The 17,751-nt window shown below is 44.7% G+C and overlaps 1 protein-coding gene across 4 annotated transcripts in view; it reads right to left on the bottom strand.

The window, feature by feature from the left end:
• PKNOX2 (PBX/knotted 1 homeobox 2) overlaps positions 1-17,751 on the bottom strand; it is an 85,700-nt gene that overhangs the window by 37,331 nt on the left and 30,618 nt on the right. The window contains exon 2 of one of the 4 annotated variants that reach the window (XM_051812499.1): positions 7,128-7,189. The exons of 2 other annotated variants lie outside the window; for them this stretch is intronic. The gene's annotated coding sequence lies outside the window, so the exon portion shown is untranslated. Of the gene's footprint in view, positions 1-7,127; positions 7,190-13,743; positions 14,236-17,751 lie in introns of those variants that run through there. One more of the 4 variants, XM_051812501.1, reaches the window with a different exon arrangement.

Raw genomic sequence — 17,751 nt, 5'->3', positions numbered from 1 at the left:
CTGAGAGACGAAGCTGCATAGGAAGTGCTGTTCCTGGAAACCTGGACATCACCAAGGTGGTTGACTGAGGAGAGATATGGAAACAACTGGGTGATTTCAGGGCAAAACAGGGCAGAAACCCCCAAACCTGGAAAACTTGGTGAAAGGGACAAAAGGTCAAGGTACCACTTGATTTCTCAGGCCACTGAGATTCAGTGACCTCATCTGGGTTACACTCACTGCTCAGAAGGGCCTGAGTCCAAAACTCTTCCACCACAACAGCAGGTGAAATATGAGGGTTATTTGTGATAAAGAATTAAGGCTCATCTTGGAGCAGTATGAATGGGCTGACACCAAATACATATTGAGAACCCAGTTGATTTTCACTGGATTTGTCCTGACATCATGATTAAAAAGTTCATGTTTTGCAGCAATCCTTCATCCCTGTAAAGGCTTTTTTCCATCCCACAGGAAAGACTTTTGTCATCTGGGCTTGCTGCTTGAACGAAACGTGAGGACTGGAGGAAAAAGAGCAGACAAATAAAGCTCTGCCAGTGTTAAAAGAGCTCTAGTAGACTGATTTTCATCCTTAGAGGTGATCAGCGCTGAGGTCTTCAATGTTGCATGCACGTAGAGCAAAAATATTGTGCAACTTCTGCACAAATGATGCCATTTTTGTCCCTGTCACCAAGAGCACCAAGAGCCAACCCCACCAGGGACACCTCCCCGAACATCCTTGCAGAGGGAGACAAGTCTTTTTGAGCCGGCGCTCACTTTTAGCGACTTCAAAAGGCAGCCTTTGAAGTTTAGCAGAGGCCTTTGAAGTCCTCCTGATGCAACAGGGAACGGAGGAGATGCCTCCTCCAAGATGCTCCACCGCGGGCGACGCAGGCCAGCGAGACACGCGGTGTCCCAGGCGCTCGTGGTGTCGCTCAGCAGCTGCCCCAGGATCATAAACCAGACACCATTTCTGGCAAGTCATCAGCCCCCCCCCCAAATGCCCTAAATCCTCATCTAGCTGACCTGAATAGCCTCCAACAGAACAGCAGGGATGGGAGCCCAGTATCCCGGGACCTCAGCCTGTTCCCTCGCTGCAAAAAAGCCAAGGGCAGCCCTGTTAATAAAGATTTAATGAAGTGTGAGGGAATGATGGTAAAGCTGACATTTAGCAAATCAAAACCCGGGATTTTTGCAGAAAGTCTAGGATTTTGAAGCAAGGCAGATTTTCCCAGCATGTCACTTTGCTTCTTCCAATGTGAGCACACCGTGATGCTTCCAAACCCCACCATGTCAGTGCTGTTTAATTGTGACCATCATTTTTTAATAAATTTAATGCCAGCTCCTCTGATTTAAGTGGAAACCACAAATGGTGAAAATCCCAATAACACTGAGCTTTGCTGGATTATTTTTATACCCCACACAAGCCGTACAGGCCCCAAACTCCACACCCATGGGGCCAACTGAAGAAACCCTGTATGTGAGGAAAACACTATAAATGCAGAAATCAAAGCTCAAATTCCCATTGACCCTTCAAGGAGCAACAAGAGACGATCACAACCCTCCAAATACTTTGGCAACACCTGCTGCCATCTATGATGAGGACTATGATAATAAAAACCTTTGGTGTATTGAGTTTTTCCCCCCACAGTGCAATTTCTGTAGCACCTCCAACTTCTGGGGAAGGGCTGGGGCCGGGTGTTGGGGATGCTCCAGGAGGAACACGGTGTTTTCATCCTCCCCGCTCCCACAAGTTAAAATTGGTGATGCACAAACCCCACTGTTCTTCAGAGAGAGTGAAAAGATTGGAGACATGCCCAGACATGTGCAGTATTCCTGCATTTCTGCAAAAGCAAAGCTGCTTTGAGGCAAAACACGGCCGGGAGAGACAAGTCCATCAGTGCAGACCCACCCCAGGCGACTCCCACTATCCAAAGGGATATGGAGGGAAATATTGGACACCCTCAGCCAGGATGTGCACACGTGAACACATCTGGATCCAGGGAACAAAAGCTATGCCGTGCTGATAAATAATGGAAAGGCAAAGTGCCCCACAGAAGCAGCACCACACCGTTCGGCCCCGGGCGAGACGCAGGAAAATTCAGTACCCACGAGGTCTGGAACAGTGGGATTAACAATACATCAATTTTAATGCAGGGTGGCTTGTGCAGGGTTTTTTTTTTTTCCCCCTTTTTCCTTCTTTTTCTTTTTTTTTTTTTTTTCCTGCTTCACAAACAGCAAAGTGAATGTTTGAGCATCTCGGCGGGGGGTTAATGAGGACTCTGATTAGTTATTCAGATTTGCCGATGCTGCCTACATCCATCCTTGGATGGGGGAATAACAGGAAAGGCTTTGCAGAAAAAGCTCTTAAAGACGACCTGCTTGGCTTTCACAGCTCAGGCAGACACAGGTTTTGAGGGGCTTATGCTACAGGGGTCCCCAAACCTGAAACCCTAGCGCCAACTTTGGGGTGGAAAAGGACATTTTCCCATCATTTGTAGAGGATGCAAAAAGCTGCTGCATGTTGAGCCATGCCAATTCCTGTAAAGATTCACATTTGGATTTGTGGAGGGTTTTTGCCACGTTTAAAACAAATTCTTGGGTGCTATTTATAAAATTTGTGTACAATTATGATCAGAGGTACGGGACCAAAACTGATGGATGGGCGGATGTAAGGATGCCCAGATGTGAGGATGCCCAGATGTGAGGATGCACAGATGCAAGCATGCATATATTTAGAGATGCCTGCATGTAGAGAAGTATGGATAAACAGGATCATCCTGTGCATCTGATCATATGGATGCAAGGGTGCAGGGATGAACAGGTACATCCATGGGTGAAAGGATACATGGATGAATGCAGGCAAGGGTGGAAATAAGGATGGACCATCCCATAAGCCACCACTGGGCTGCAAAAATGCAACAACTGCATTTTTGCACAGCATCCCACAGAAGTCTAACAGTGCTTTATGTCCTCCTTGCTCCTTGGCTGAGGGATATTTTAAGCAGGTTGATCTCACCTCAGTATCTTAAGCAGATTGAACTGCTGTATTTTGGGGTTTATTTCTGGATTTAGGCTTTTGTTCTTCACCTGCATCAGAACTCAGAAGGGAACCTGAGAAAATAGATGGCAGGTGTCCAAAATGATGCTGCAAAAAAGCCTTAAAGGATGTTTCCTTAAAGGAAACACCAGGGAGGTGTTTCATGGCATTGCAAAGAGGCTCCTCAAAAAATCTAGGCATTATTTTAGGATTCACTCTAGGATTCAATATTTCTTCATCAAGGAGAAATATCTGAAGGATGGGCAGGGTGGTGACAGCACTCCCTCAGTTCATCCCAACAACAAACATCAGCACTTTATTTCTACTTGGATCCAGAGACCCAGCTGGCTCTTGCTTTGAGAATCACACAGCACTCAACAGGAGTTCTGGGGGCTAAACTCCCCAGTGTCCATGTCATTCCCCACAACACCTGCCAGGATCTCAAAGGAAAGACAAACTGGAGTTATTCATCCAATTTTGCCAGCTCTGAGGTGCTCCATCCCAAACAGGCTCTTTTCCCCAGGACTGCCTCCACACGTGTTGTCTGGGTTTTAAAGGGTGCCTTAATTGTTCTGAATTAACAGCTCCAGCTGGAGGAGCAAACAAGCAATTTGCAGCCTTAAGATAACACCCAAGTGATTTAAGTTGGGGCTTTCAAATTTTTGGTTTTAATGGGAAATCACACTTTTCTGGTTGGGAATGTACCGACCAGAGCTTGTCTAAAATCACCCATTTATCAGGAGTGGCCACAGGAGGAGGTGGGATGGTGGGACAAAAGGAAGAAATGAGAAATCTCTGCATTTGGCTTTACTTTAGAGACAGGAAAAATACAATATATCCTCATCACTGCTGGGCAACCCACCAACTGTAGGAGGGCTAAGGATTATTTTCTTCCCAACACCCCCTTTTTTTTTTATTACATAGAAGTTCACAGAATCCCAAAATGGTTTGGGTTGGAAGGGACCTTAAAACTCATCTCGTTCCAACTCCCTGCCATGGGCAGGGACACCTTCCACTAGCCCAGGTTGCTCCAAGTCCCGTCCACTGGCCTTGGACACTTCCAGGGATGGAGCAGCCACAGCTTCTCTGGGCAGCCTGTGCCAGGGCCTCACCACTCTCACAGGGAAGGATTTGTCTTTACATTTTGTTTCAAAATATTCAATCTTTAAAAAAAATCCCAAACAAATCCCACAACAAAAACCCACCAGCAAACTCTTTATCCCTTTGCCCTCTTTCCTCTCTTTTTCCCTTTTCTTTTTTTCACTTGCTGCTAGATAGAGAAGGGAAGGAAAGACCATGATTATTTGTTTGCAAGAGTGGATCCTCAACATGGACATGTTAATTTTTTTTAAATTGTCATTTTCACTGCTTTAAATCCCTTCTAATCTCACCCAGGTTGTGGGATTCAAGGAGAAACTCCACCCCTGTTCCCCCACCCTTCTGGTTTTAAGAGGAGTCAGTGGTGCTGGCAGTGAAAAGGACTCCACAAGAAAAGCTTTCTCTGATTACAACCAAGTGACAGCTGCAAAAATTAACCCTGGAACCAGGACAGGTAACAAGAAGAGTTTCCACTCAATCTGGCAGCTGACTCTTGGTTGTACACTTTTGTTATTGTTACTGCTCTTTTTCTTATCTCATTGGTGTTTCCAGTAAAATGTTCTCCTGTCACCCTGTGATCTTTGCCTTTTGTGTCTCCAATTCCCCTCTCCATCCCGCCACAGGGGAGGGAGAGCATGGTCTGGACAGTCTCAGCAGAAGCACTAAACTGGGGGGTATCAGTCCTAAATCATGACATCACCCCAGCCAAGGCTGATTGGGAGTCAATGCCCATCAACCCCCAACAGTTTTCCAAGAGCATCAAGGTTGGATCCCATCAGATGATGTTGTGGATGGAGTCATGGTCCTCCAGCAACTGCAGAAGTCAGGACAGTTTGTCTTCATTTTACAGGGGAAAAAAGGGTCTAACTGTGCCCTGAAGACACAGATGTGTCACAGAAGTGACATCAAGATGCAACGATGCATCCTTGTCTGATGATGGGAGGTACCTCCAAAGCACAGATCCAACGCTGGTGGCCGTGGGACTCAGGCAGCCTTGGATGTCTGGATCCCCCGTGCCAAGCTGTGCTACCTGACGACCTCCTGGCTCACATATAAAGTAACAGGAGAAGTCATAAATCTCTTTGGCACCTTCCCTGGGCATGGCAGCCCTTGATAAAAAAACCAAAACTCCAGGGAGGGAGCCTGACACCACACTATTCCCAGGGCACCCTGTTACGCAGATTAATCCTTCTTGATGGAGAATTACAATTAGGGCTCCGTCTTAAGGAGATATCAGCAATCAGATATCTTATCAAATGCCACCTCAATTATTCAAATAATCCCTGGCTCTCAGATTCGGGTGCTGTTTAGGGAAAGCGGTCCGATTAATGTGCTGACACCTCCCCATCACGTCTGACACCCTCAACTTCATGTCTGATTACGGAATTTGCATTCAATTTAATTTTTTTTCCATCTGGAGTAAATGAATAATCCGAGCACCTACCTACCCCAGCCTTAATTACATTTGTTAAATTAAAAACCCGAGATGTGAGAAATTTAAATGCACGGAGCTCCATGGCCAGGCAAACCTGCACGTTCAACCTGCCACAGCCCTGCCAGCTCCCGCTCCAATCCCTCTTCCTTCCCCACAGCCAGGCATCAAAGAAATTACAACTGGAAAACAAAAATTCCCTCTAAACGATGAAACAATGGATGATCTTTTGACATTTCCAGCGCTGTTTGCAGGGGAATGAGATAAAATGTAATAAATTCATATACTTCTGTGTGTTTCTTGGCTCCGGCAGCTAAAATTTCCATCTCTTTATGCAGGAGTCCTGGGGAGCAGAAATCCTTGATAATGCCAAACAATTCGACACTTTATTTTCTCTTTACTCCACACCACGCAGAAAACACAGGCTTCAAGCTGCCAGCTGCTGGGAGTGAAACCAGATGCCACATCCCTTTTCCCAGATGGAGACAGAAATGGCCCCGTCTGGGGGTGCGTGAGCTCCCCTCGCTCGCAGCCCTCCGTGACCCCGGGGCCACTACCAGCACATGGCAAAGCCTCTCACCAAAAAAAAAAAAAACCAAAACCAACCCTTTTCAATGGTGCAATTGTAATTTTTTTCACACTCAGCCCCCACAGAATGCCAGGGGAGGTTTGCCCCCCCCAAGCCATCACGTTTACTGATTTTAAAATAAAAAAAAAAGGTGGAAATGAAACCACCAAACTCGATCTTTTTTTCTTTTTTCTTTTTTTTTTTTTTTAAATAAACTTTGCAGAAGCTCTCTCGATTTCCCTTCTTTTGGAGAAGATGGAACTCAAAAGGCTGGAATTACCAGGTGAACTCAAGGTGGTGACAAGAAAAGCGTCCAAATAATTAAAGAATAATTAAACTTAAGTGGAAGATAAAGTATTACCAGCTCAGGCCATTTTGGGGGCAATACGTCATAGACTGAGTGATGGGAAATGTCAAATAAATATATTTGGGTGTTGATCTAGATGTCAGCAGCAATGAAAACATTGAGGAAAGTCTTTTCTTAGCACTCACAAAGACTGAATTAAATAACTTAAGTGTGAGTGAGTGTGATGGCAATAACCCCCAGTCTGAGCCTTGTGAGACCAGTAATAAAACATGGCTAAAAATATCCAGGGAAAGCCACGCTCACAGGATAAAGTGAGACAGGTGAGAACAGAGTCAAAAATAACTTCTCCCTTGCTCCCAGCACGCTCACAACTCAGACACAACATTTCTGCACTCCCAGGAAGCTGGATTTGACTCCCCACCCCCAAAAAATTCCCTGTGGAGGGGTGTAACAGAGCATCAGAGCATCCCCCCAGGCACAGGGGCAGGATTTGGCCATCAGAGCAGGCAATTTGGAAGCAGCCTGACTGATCCACAGCTCCTCATCCTTCCTGACTTCCTCCTGCTTTGTTTTGAGTTAACAGTTATGGTGCCGGAGGAGAAAACATCATGTTTTAGCAATGAAGTCCCCAGCAAGACTGTTTAAAAATTAATTAGTGCCATGCAACATATTAGCGATGAATAGTAATTTTAGCTTTTGTACCTACTTCATTGCCTTCTACATGGTTGTTATTCCAGCTTTTCCATGGTCCTCCCAGCCAACCAGTACCTAATACAGAGTGTACCAAGGAAATTGTTGGCGTGTCTCCTGGACATACCCAATTCCACAGCAAACACACCCCCCAACGTGTTCTCTCTGGAGCTTTTAAATAAATTAGGGTCATATTTGCTGAGCTGGCTGGAAGGTTGGGAACCTGGCCTGCTCAGAGGTTCCAAACATCCCAGAATGGCAGTTGTCCAAGGGTATGAGCCTGGCCAGACCCATCCACAGCTCCTATGCAAGGTGGAGGTTGTGGTATGAAGGAGGTTGTGGGTTGTAGCTTCATCCAGGATGGAGGACAGAGATGGGTGGAGATTCCCCCAACCCTGAGGATGGAGAACCTTCAAGGATGGAGATCCCCCTACCCCAAGGATGGAGATCTGCCAACCCCAAGGATGAAGATTCCCCCCCAAACCCAAGGAAGAAGATCCCTATAACCCACAGATGGAGACACCCCCCACAGCTCTGAAGGTGAAGATGCTCAAGCCCAAAGAATGGAGCTCCACAAAACACAAGGATGGATCCACCTAACCTCAAGGATGGGAATCCCTCAACCCTGCAGATGGAGATCACCAAAACCCAAGGATGGAGACTCACAAACCTCGAGGATGGAGATGTGAGTATTGGGACCCCCAACCCTGAGAATGTATATCCCCAAAACTCAAGGACCCTCAGAGCCCTGAGGATGGAGATTCTGCAGACTCCAAGGATGGAGATACCCCAACCCAAGAACGAAGAACTTCCATGGAAAAAGAGACCCCCTCCAGCTATGAGGACAAAGAGCCCCCCAACAACCCAAGGATGCAAACCCCATCTTCCCCAATGCCACAAAGGGCAATCACCCCCTGGGACATCAGTGACTGGAGTCTTTACCCCACCCTGCACTGAGCAGGACCTGGGGGCACTACTCTGGTCCCATAATGGCCACCTCCCAAACTGCAACCCCAAATGAGCCACCACTCTGCTCCTTCTGGCAGCGAGCGAGGCAGCGGGGACTGAGGAACCTCGCTGTGTCGGCTGCCTTCAGGTGGCTGGGGAAGCTGAGGGGAACCGGCTGGGAACATCTGGAATATATTCATTTTATGGCATGTTTCATATCACAGACAGGTACTTTGAAGCAGTTAAGTAGTAGCAGGGCAGCACGTCCCCATGGGTGGGCTGCGGTTTGCGCTTTCAGCCCGAGCTGCCCCAGCATGACAAAGGGGCTGGGGAGACGGAGCTGACGTTTTCCAAACACAGCTCTGTGCCTCTGGGGGCAAATCCAGCCAGAAATTAAAACCCGAAAGGGCAAAAAAAGAAAAAAAAAAAAAAAAAAAAAAAAAAGAGAGAGAAAGAAACCAACCCCTGCGTCTAAGTGGTGTTGATCCCCACATCAGGGTATTAACAGCCCCATCACAAATTGTAAATGACTCAGATAAATTAAATGGCTTAGCAGCTGTGAGGAAAGGCCCTTCGGAAGATTCATTTGTTTCAAGGAAAAGAAATTAGCCGGGAATTTAAAATCTTTTCCAGCAGCTTGACACAGACACCCTGTCAAACCCACATATTGCTGCTCATGTAGCCCTGGGAGGTAGTTGGCCCTGAAAGGAAAAGTCAGAGAATCCCAGAATCCCAGAACGGTTTGGGTTTGAAGGGATCTTAAAGACCATTTAATTCCAAACCCTCTGCCATAGGCAGGGACACCTCTCATTAAACCAAATTTCCCCAAGTCCCGCCCAGCCTGGCCTCGGATATTTCCAGGGATGTTCTCTGGGCAGCCTGTGCCAGGGGCTCACCACCCTCACAGGGAAGAATTTCTTCCTAATATCTAAACCTCCTCTCTTTCAGTTGAGCACCATGAAAGCCCTCTGTGAGCATCCACAGGTGGGGGATGCAGCGGTGCTCCCATTAGCGCGCCGCTAACGAGGCTGCGCCTTCTCCCAGCAAACCTATTAAAAGCCTCAACCCATGAAGAGGTTCTGAAAATGAGGAGATTTGACCCAGAACACCCCCATGCTGAGGGAAAGCTGGCAACAGAGCTGCAATTGAAAAGGGGGGACAGTAACATGGGGCAAGAAGTTGAGGTTGCAGCCCTGGGTGCAGTGAGCTGCAGTGATTTACCCCCCAAAGCAGGGAGCCACTGTTTTGCTCCCATATTAATACAAGAAATTCATGCACTAAAGCTCCCTGCCTTTGCAGGCAAAGCCCAACTCCCCATCCCCATCCCCTTTTAGTTCATGCAAAATTGAGGGGTTGTTCACCTTCAGACACTATTTCGCCAGCAGCAGCAACTCAAAACGCCTTTTAGTGGGAGTTCAGAGGTATAAAAGATGCAAAACGCCCCTAAATTATTCACATGGCGTTTCAATCAAAGCCCCACTCTGGGATAAAGGGAAGGATTTGATGACCCTGGGATGTCTCCTCACCCCTGTTTGGATGGAAAAACCCTTTTTGTATTTACTGCGTAGAAGCGAAAGGGGGAGAGGATGAAATAAAAGGGTTTCCCACATCCAGAAAGGGCTGGAGAGTGAGGAATGCAAGCAGCACCTATTTTTCAGGTGCATCCAAGCAGAGTATCCGGGATGCATTTGCCCCTTGGTAACACTGAAGCTTTTCCAAACTTTTATAGCACCAGAGGAGCAAAATTAAAGTGGGGGATTGGAAGAGAAATTGCAAGCCAAGAAATCCAGCAGGAAGGGATAGAAGCAATCAAGAGGGGAGGGAAAAAAAGGAAAATGAATAAGAAACTCAAAAATTACTTTGCATTTCAAATACAGGAGATTTTCAGAAAGGAAAAGCCCTGGAAGATATTTTTTTCCTCCAGTTTTTCCTCTCTGTTTCGCTTCTTTCTGTCTCACTGAGCACCCAGGTGCACCCGAGCTGGGATTTCCATTTCTCCATCTCCATCTTGGGGCAAAACCCCGACAATCCAGTGGAAAAAAGAAAAAAAAACACCAACAAAAAAGCCCCAAAAGTAGGACACCAAGCCTTGCTCAATCCAGCCTCAGCTTGATGCTCACTAATTACCCAGTAATAGTATTTATATGCTGCCGGCACACTCGGAAATGCAGCTCCTAATAACCGAGGTCGGCATCAATATTAATGTCCCGGCTTGACTCTCGATACCCGGGGACCGACGAGAGACAAAGAAACATCACAGCAAAGTGAAAAGAGGGGTAGAAAACGAATTTTAAAAGTATTTTCCTGTGCTTGGGCAGGAAGGGAGTGCTTGAGATTCAATGAGGGGACCAGCAATAAGGGCAGATATAAATTGTAAGTTCCCATTTCTGAGGCACAAAACGTTCCAGCAGCGTGGAATTTTTCGCCATCCACACGCCCTTCCTCAAGCTTTGAGTAGGAACAGGAAAACTCTTCTTTTCTTGTGATGGGAATAGATTTCTAAAGCTCAGGGCTTTCCCCTCACCAGAGCTACTCCAAGGCGATCAGCTCCAAATATTCATCCCTGCAAACTTCAGCCCACTTTGGGCTGCTCATGCAAAAACCCAGGCTTTGGGCTGGCTCAGCTGGAAACAACCTCCTGAGAAGCACTTTTTTCCCAGAGATGGCTCGATCCCTATGCAACCAGGGAGCACATCCCCCCAGATTCACCAATATTACACTGCACACAAATGCACACAGAGTATTTGCAGGGCACGGCGCGGGTTGCAAACGTGCCCCAGCACCGCTCCATAATTCAATTAAAAAAACCTCTTTTCTTAATAATTTCTACACAGAGACACTTGGCACACCAGGAGCATTAAGGCAGAGTTTAAATGGAGTTAATAAACTATTAATAGCCTGCAGTAAGGCTATGATAGATTTGAGCTGCATGTGATCTCTGCCCCTCGGTACGAGGTGTTATTACCAATGTCCGCCCTCGATGTACGTTGGAAAAAATCACGGAGGTCTTCCATAAAAAATGAAGCTCCACGAAATGTGATGTTTCTCATGGAAAGATGCATGTTTTCTGGATTTTTTTCCTGAGAGCTGACAGTTTGAGAGCAAGCAGCATTTACCTTGTGGAGGGTCATGTAGGGTGTCAACCCACACCACTGACACATTAACTTATGTTGATTAATATTGAAAGAAAATTAATGGAAGACAATGAATGGAAGCCAATGGAAGTCCAAGAAAGCAACGTCAGGATGTTCCCAGATCTTTCAGTACTTTCATTTCCAAGCAATTTGAGAATTTCCCTATTTTTAGTCAAATTCCAAGCAGGAAAAGGGCAAACTGTGGAAAGAACTTGAAAATAGATGTTCTGCTTCCCCAAGAATGAAGCCTTTGCTGACACAATTTGAGTAGTTATTAAACAACATCAATGAGTAGCTCATTGACCCTCCAGAGAAGACCCAGCTCTGTGTTGATGACTCCAACTCAACCCTTCAAAGACCCAACCCTACCCTGATGACTGCAATGGCAATGAGTAAAGTGTTGGTCCTACAGAGAAGACCCAGCCCCAAGCTGATGAAGAAGCAGAACACAAGCCAACTGCCTAAAGATTCCATAAAAATCAAATGCCACTATAAAGTGACTTCAGATACTGCAAGAAACCTCCAGAAAGAGAATAATTATAACCAATTTGGGTGGAAAGAGTGCTCTGCAGTTGCAGCCTTGGCCATCAATTCTGGTCAAATTTGAGATCTTTCTAAAGATTGTATGACCCAGTGGAAATGGCAATTTTTCATATGGAAATTCTCCCAAAGCTTAAATCATCTCTTTACTAAATATTTTTTAGTTCTAACTTGCAGAAAGAGGCCACAAGGTCTCTTCCAAGAGGAGCAGCCTGTGAGACAAAGTCAGAGGGTAAAAACTTCTCAGGGAAAAAACATGAGGATTTCCACTTGAGAGATGCTGATTAAGAACCACTGGAGGATCTAGAGACAAACCCTAAAAAAGGAAGGTTTTGTCTTTCTTTTTTGGGTTGATAGCAGAAGAACCATGAGAAGTAATACCTTCTTCCACCTTCTCCAGCTGCAGATGGTCACCACCTTTTGGGCATTCAGAAGTGCTGTTTCTCCAACTAAAATCCACAAGAAGACTCCTCCCCACCACTTCCAACAACGATGAGTGACAAGAGAGCACCGTACCTCGACCCTTCCATCAGCACCAGAGAAAACACCCAAACCACCACAACTTCCAAATCCCTCCCTGCCTTTCCCCTTTTCCTAGACGGTCCTCCAAGATGCCCAAAACCTGCCCAAAATCACAACCTGCCAAAAAAATAACTGAAATCAATGAGAAGAGGAGATAATGAATAAGGAACGGATGCAAGTCAACACGTCGCCAAGATCAACGTGCCACGTGGCCACCCGGGCTGGACACGGCTGGTTTGTTGGTGCTCCACGTTTGCCCCCATTCATTTACCATTAAATGGGAGCTGCAAGGACTGAGAAAAATAAGAGTAAAAGTGACTTTGAGGGTCACTGTAGCTTTTCAGCTCTCTGATGAGACATTATTGGCGGATCTCCTACGCAGCTGCTCCCTGCTGAATAGATCCATCCCACCTCCAACGCCGTTGGCCATCAACCAATGTAGGAATAAAGGCAAGTTTGGGGTTTTTTTTTTTTCCAGTGGATGTGAATTATTTGGGGATTTATCCAAAATTAGAATACGTAGTGATTTATCCAAAATTAGATGGAAAAATCCCTTTTTTGCTGTCTCTAAGTGAGCAGCTGGGGGTGGTCCAGTGCAGTGACCACCGTCCCACAACAAGTGGGTCAGGACTGTTTAATACCAAAAAAGGGGGGGGAAAATATTTGATTTCTTCAGGAATAAATGCTCCTTTTCCCAAAGAGCCGGTTCAGAATGGAAAAAAACCATTCGGTTTTGAAATGCCTCAATGAAATTTAATTTTTGGTTTGAATCAACAGCTTCACTCGGTGCCATTTTAATGCTATTTTATGTTGAAATGTCAATTGGAAACTAACATTTTAAAATGTCAAAACATTTCATGTCTGCAGACGGTGCCGATAGTTTTTTGCTTCCATGTGTCCAAACAGAAAATGCCTTTGGAACTTCATCACGGAACGAAAAATTAAATATATATATATCAAATTATAAAAAAATCAATATTTTGACTTCTTGGAATCCAAACAAAGCTAAAATACAATATTTCCTCCAGGATGCAAACAATATTTTCTGACAAACTGTAATCACCAAAACACAATCTGAGCCAAATATTTGTTACCATGGTCTGCTATAGCTCCATGGAAAGAGAAGAGAAAGGGATTTTTGATATTGTAGGCCCTCTGAACCCTTTTTTTCACCAGTTATTTCCAGGGTGCAGGAAGCCCCTTCCACCATCCGGAATCGTTTTCAACACATTGATTTTGCTTAATAATGGGGGAAAAAAGACTTGAAAAAATTTAAGGTTTTTCTCCTTTAAAAGAGGCAACATTTAAATTTGGGGGCGGATTTTCCCTGTATTTTGCATGGATGACACCTCACCTCCATCAGTTTTGGAGAACTGGGAGGAAATGGAACTGTGAGGTTTTTACCACGCCTGTGCTGGCTGCAGGGAACACGTGCACAGGGTGTGGGGGGTTTTATCCAATATAAATGCAATTATCCGGTGATCTCACCTTTTAAATTCCAGCCTTGGCCACTCGTCGCCAACAAAACAAATGGGAAAAAAAAAAAAACAATTGGAAAAGAAAGCAAATAAAAGGCAAGCAATCCAGGGCAGTTGCTGCAAAAAAAAAAAAAAAAAAATTGAATTTTCCCAATTTTTCTGGTTCCAGAAGCAGTGTTAGAAAATGGGATGAAAACTGGCAGTTTTGGAATTATTACCGGCCAAGTTTCTCATCCCAAATCTCGCAGCTCCATCATCCTCGACGGCGCGGCTCGGCCGCCCTCCATCACCTTTACATCTCCTCCAAATTTCTCTTTTCCTCTTTTTTTTTTTTTTTTTTCCTTTTCTCCCCCAGCCCGGGCTCCGGCCCCGCGCGGGGAATAAGCGCAATTATCTCGTCTCGCCACATTTTTCCAGCTCTGCCTGAGGTTTAATTAAAGCCAAGTGAAAAACACAGAGGAGCAGGCGCTCGGTTCCGATATCGCCCCACCGCATGCGGCGGGGAGGAGAGGGGGGGAAAAAATAGGGAAAAAAAAAATATAGGAAAAAAAATAAACTCTTCCTCGTCGACTTTTTAATTCTGCAAACCCTCCCTGATATTGCTCCTTTATCACATTTCCTTTTAAAATACATATATAAATATATATATATATAAATATATATATACATGTAGCTATGCAAGCACCCATGAATATACACATGGACACTGAGATACCCACGCGCCCTCTCTCTATAAAAAATATATATATAAGTGGAGCCTAATCCCCTGTAATCTCCTTGAATTACACCTCAACCACCCTCCTCGCAGGTGACCTTTCCACAAAAGGCTGTTTCTATGCCAACAGCATTGTTTGAGCCAGGCAAGAGGAAAAAAATACGGCGCAATAATCTGTAATTTTTCCTTAATTCGGAGTTTTCACCCACGGTCAGTTGATGCTAGGAACACCCTCATCACAGGAATAAAATTAGTATTAAAATTAATTAATATCTAGGATTTGAATATTAAGAGAGCACAGTAACCTTGACCCAATTTAGATTTTGCCTAAATTCCTGGAAATCTTTTTTGGGTGAAATTCCCCTCGTTTTGGAGTTTAGGAGCAAAAATCTTACTGTTTTAAGGTTCTTTTCATCTTAATACCTGCATTTCTCTCTCCTGCTCCATCTCATCCTGCCAGCACAACATGCAGGTATCAGTTCCTACCAAAAAGTCTAATCATGGAAAAGTCAGAAAATCACGATTTTTTTCCACTTTCACTGTTTTTAAGGGAATTCCAGCAACTGGTTCATGTCCAATGGGAAAAAAAAAATAAAATGACAGCAAATACCAGACCTGAACTCCAAAAAACTTGAGGAATTATTATAATATGCATCGAGCAAACAATGTTGGGTAATAAAGTGGTGATGAGATTTGACCGAGTAAAAGCTGCTCAATCTAAATAATTTTCCACAGATAAAGACTGTTTGGAGTTCAGATAATGTTGGTCCATTTAAAATTTGGGGTATTTTCCCTCATTTCCTTCAGTTCCTTGAGTTCCAACTCAGCCCATAAAGCTCATCCCAGATCAGAGCATCTAAAAATGATACAGAAAAGGAAAAATGAGATCTTTTTTCCAAGTTTTGGGGTTTTTTGGTGGGTTTTGAGGAGCAGCACAAGGACCTGTGACCTGTTGGTTGAAGTATCCCCAAAACTGGGGGTTTTTTTGGCTTGTTGAGAGAGGGACAACCTCCACATTCCTGCATATTTTTTTTTACTGGCTGCTGGGGATTTATGTCTATTTTTCTTCTGACCTGACCCCAACACCTTCGTGGCTCCCAGGAGGGAAGACATTTCCCAACGGCTCCATCTCACAAGGCGTCGAACCAAGAGGATAAAAATACTGGTTGCCATGGGAACATAAACTCTGGGGTTTGAAAATACCAGAATTAAACCTTACACTAATTTCAGTCCTTAAATCCCAGGTTTTGCATCCGTGTTTTGATGGGTTTGGGGGCAAAAAACCCCAAATTTCGCCAAGAATTCCACCAAGGTTTAACGTCCTTACAGGTGTTTTCCCACAGCTGGATGCATTCCCCAAACCAGGAATAAATTTATAAATTGCAAAATTATAATTTAGAATTCAATTTAAAATACAAAAAAAATTTTATTTTACTAACAATTTTATGGTTTTATAATACAAATTATTTTGTAATTTGATAATTTTTAAATTAAAAACTAGGATTAATCCCAGCTTATGGAACCGCCTCTCACCATCCAGCCTCGGAATCAGCCCCACAGATACTTCCTGGCATCGGGGCAAGGAGCTGAGCATCCAGGGCTAACATACATAATATATATTTCTGCATTTTATCTGAAAAAAAAACAGCTTCTGAGACTTAATTTTATTTGTTCGAAATCGCTTAAGAAATATTAAATTATAATAATCAGGCAATGAGAGTTTCAAACAGGCTTAAAGCAACTTTTGGAGTTGGTGTTGAGTGAAACTGCTCAGCCCAATGAGGGAAAAGGCACAAATAAAATAATGTTTTACTTATTTATTAATAAGGAGCAAATTTGGGATCACGAGCAAAGGGATCGGTCGCCTAAGAAAAGTTAAGCGGTAATAAAAGCATGATGAGTTAGGAGGGGGAAGGAATAATCCTCATCACAAAGGAAGATTCCCATCATTAAACTTGAGTTTCCAAAGGAAAAAGAGAAGGGGGAATTCGTTTCTGGCACCAGAAGAACATGGAGTTACTGGAACTAATCTGTTGGCAACAGCAAGGAAACGACTCCGCACCGGCACCAGGGTTGGAAGGGTTTGCCATGGGATCCCATGGGTTTGTCTGATGCTTTTCCAACATGATCCAGTGTGTTTGCAGCTTTGGAAGTGCTGAATCAGTTCAACCATCTCTGTAAGACGGGTTAAGTTTCCTGCACAGTTCAGGCTGATGCTTTGGAAACCCCCCCCAGTCCCAGCTGCAGAACTCCAGAGACAACGTGGCACCCCGGTGTTCCCACAAATAACTATTCCCACTGTCCTTTTTCCCAAAACAGGTTCTGCAGAACAATTTCATTTCTCTAGAGGACCAAGCCACAATCCTGCTGCGTTTTGAGGAGAAAAATCTCTGGTTTGGGGCATTGTAGATGTTAGTGGGACACTCTGTCGGGCGCAGAAGCAACCGCGGGAATTTACTTACCCAGGTGATGCTTTCCTTTGGCAGCAATGTCCCCCCAAGCCCCCACAAAGTGGGGGAAAAAACAAGCCTCTGTGCCCAAAAAGGGAATTTTTCACTTCAAATTCCTAGCTGGGAGAAGAGGCCTGGTTGCTCAAAAAAAAAAAAAAAAAAAGAAAAAAAGCATGGCAAAGCAAAAGAAAAGCAAGAAAAAGGGAGGAAAAGCAAAACAAAAATAAAAAAAAGAAACAAGGAAAATCAAGAAAAGCAAGAAAAGGCAAAAAAAAAAAAAAAAAAGGGCAAGCAAAAAGCAAGCTCGTTGGAGCAGTTTGGGAAAAAGAGGTTGGAAGCAGCCTGGCAGAGCAGCTTTCCCGCCCCACAATCCCTCGCTGGCCCCCAGTGGGCTTGTGCAAACAGCATCGGAACAGCCGCGGCCGGCTCTGGCCACGCTCCTCCGAGCTGGGATTTTAAATAAATAAGGGAAATCAGCTGCAGGCGAGGGGCAGGGGGAGAGGCTGGACCCCCGTCCCGGCAGGGAATCTGCATTTTGGGGGCGCTGAGAGGTGGATTTGGGGGGATCCGTTCTTTCCCCGCCTCTAAAAATACGATTTTCCAGGTAGCACAGGAAGGAGAAGTTTGGTTTTCAACGGCAAAGGGAGTGACTGGATAGTATACGGGACATACATATGTATATTCAGAATAAATTCGTCTTTTTTTAGTAACCCAGCTGGAAATTCAAGGTCTGGTTATGACAAAGGGGAGTGGGGAGGCCACTCCATCACCTAAAGCCATTATCTATGTTACATATATATCACATATCATGATATCTATATGTTATATATTATTCTAATATATTTTGTAACCT

This window comes from Manacus candei, unplaced genomic scaffold, assembly GCF_025592945.1.
Source record: "Manacus candei isolate 608988 ecotype Guabito, Panama unplaced genomic scaffold, ASM2559294v1 h1tg000086l, whole genome shotgun sequence".
Taxonomy (NCBI): Eukaryota; Metazoa; Chordata; class Aves; order Passeriformes; family Pipridae; genus Manacus; species Manacus candei.
Note: the sequence above shows the minus strand (reverse complement) of the source record. Positions and strands in the feature narration are given on the sequence as shown.